Raw genomic sequence first — 2,500 nt, forward strand, 5'->3', positions numbered from 1 at the left:
CAGGAACCTGCTTCAAACCACAAACTTCAGAGAAGAACACCTGGACTTACAGTGAAAGTGCTTCGGAAACTTTAAACTTCCTTGGTACGAATGTTCAGTTAGGTTATGTTTGTTGTCACGAGATTCACTTGTGTGTTCGCTAGTTCTGTGTTTAGTTCAGAGACACAGCGAGGAAAACAGGCCCTTCGGCCCACCGAGTCCGTGCCGACCAGCCTGTTCACACACAAGGGTATCGAGGACCAGAGGACACAGGTTCAAGGTGAAGGGGGATAGATTTAATGGGAATCTAAGGGGTAACCTTTCCACACAGAGGGTGGTGGGTGTATGGAACGAGCATGCCGGAGGAGGTAGTTGAGGCTGGGACTATCCAACGTTTAAGAAACAGGTGGACAGGTGCATGGATAGGACGGGTTTGGAGGATATGGGCCAAACGCGGGCAGGTGGGACTAGTGTAGATGGGGAATGTTGGCCGGTGTGGGCGGGTGGGACTAGTGTATATGGGGCATGTTGGCCGGTGTGGGCGGGTGGGGACTAGTGTAGATGGGGCATGTTGGCCGGTGTGGGCAAGGTGGGACTAGTGTAGATGGGGCATGTTGGTCGGTGTGGGCAAGTTTGGGCCGAGGGGCCTGTTTCCACACTGTGTCACTCCAAGACCATGGCTCTGTGGCTCTGAGTTACTCCAGCGTTCTGTGTCTATGTCTTATCTTCTGCAGGGAGGAAGTGCATTCACTGATCCGTTGAGATAGGTTTCCTCCGAGATTCTCTGCTCTCAGAAGAAAGTTAAAAATGTTTTTGTTGACGAGCTTTTCGTAAGCCGTGATATTTCAGGACCATCGTCAGTCCCACGAGAGTTGGTGTGCATGTACAAATGCCTCATAGAAACATAGAAAATAGGTGCAGGAGGAGGCCATTCGGCCCTTCGAGCCTGTACGCACCGCCATTCATTGTGATCGTGGTTGATCATCCACAATCAGTAACCCGTGCCTGCCTTCTCCCCCATATCCCTTGATTCCACTAGCCCCTAGAGCACTATCTAACTCTCTCTTAAACCCATCCAGTGAATCGGCCCTCCACTGCCCTCTGTGGCAGAGAATCCCACACATTCACAACTCTCTGGGTGGAAAAAGGTTTCTTCTCACCTCAGTTTTAAATGGCCTCCCCTTTATTCTTAGACTGTGTGTGTGTGGCCCCTGGTTCTGGACTCCCCCAACATTGTGGAACATGTTTCCTGGATCTAGCTTGTCCAGTCCTTTTATAATTTTATACGTTCTCTATAAGATCCCCCTCTCATCCTTCTAAACTCCAGTGAATACAAGCCCCAGTCTTTCCAATCTTTCCTCGTACGACAGTCACTCCATCCCGGGGATTAACCTGGTGAACCTACGCTGCACTGCCTCAATAGCAAGGACGTCCTTCCTCAAATTAGGAGACCAAAACTGCACACAGTACTCCAGGTGTGGTCTCACCAGGGCCCAGTACAACTGCAGAAGGACCTCTTTGCTCCTGTACGCAAAAGCTCAGTGGCTCTATAGAGGCAATCATTCCTGCCCTCCGTTTCTGTTCATTGTCCCGTGTACCGAGTACAGTGAGAAGCTTTGTCGCTGCGTAGTATCCAGTCAGTGGAAAGACTGCACACGATTACAATCGAGCCGTCCACAGTGTACAGACACAGGGTAAAGGGGAAATAACGTTCAGCGCGAGGCAAAGCCCGATTACAGGACAGTCCGAGGGTCTCCAGTGAGGCAGACGGGAGGTCGGGACCGCTCTCTAGTTGGGGAGAGGACGGTTCAGTTGCCTGATAACAGCCGGGAAGAAACTGCCCTGAATCTGGAGGTGTGCGTCTCCACACTTCTGTACCTCTTGCCCCGATGGGAGAGGGGGAGGAGAGGGGGTGACCCGGGGGGGGGGGGGGGAGACTGGTCCTTGGTTCTGCTGCTGGCCTTGCCGAGGCAGCGTGAGGTGTAGACGGGGGGGGGTGGCGGTGGGAGGGAGGGGAGCGGCGGTTTTGTTTGTGCATGCGTGCGTGACGGTCTGTGCTGCTGGCCTTGCCGGAGGCAGCGTGAGGTGTAGACGGGGGGGGGGGGCGGTGGGAGGGAGGGGGAGCGGCGGGTTTTGTTTGTGCGTGCGTGTGTGATGGTCTGGGCTGCTTGGCCTTGCCGAGGCAGCGTGAGGTGTAGACGGGGTTAGCAGACTTGTTTATCGCCAAAATTGGGTGGAAAATATCAAAGCCGTTTTGTGGCTGCCTGGTTTATCATCTGCATTTAGTGTGTGTTCTTCTCAGACCAAAATAGACCAGTTTACTTCCTTTCTCAACAGTAGATGTTATCTGCTTAAAGGTATCATTCTGAAACTACCCCCCCCCCCCCCCCACTCACCAGTTCCCTTATCACCACTTCCAATAAGATTTAGCTTAGTTAAAGTTTAGCGCAGTTTCGCTTAGGGTCTACAGCTCGGAAACAGGCCCTTCGGCCCACCGAGTCCGCGCCGACCAGCGATCCCT

The sequence above is a fragment of the Rhinoraja longicauda genome, chromosome 43 (genome assembly GCF_053455715.1).
Source record: "Rhinoraja longicauda isolate Sanriku21f chromosome 43, sRhiLon1.1, whole genome shotgun sequence".
In the NCBI taxonomy this organism is placed as follows: domain Eukaryota; kingdom Metazoa; phylum Chordata; class Chondrichthyes; order Rajiformes; family Arhynchobatidae; genus Rhinoraja; species Rhinoraja longicauda.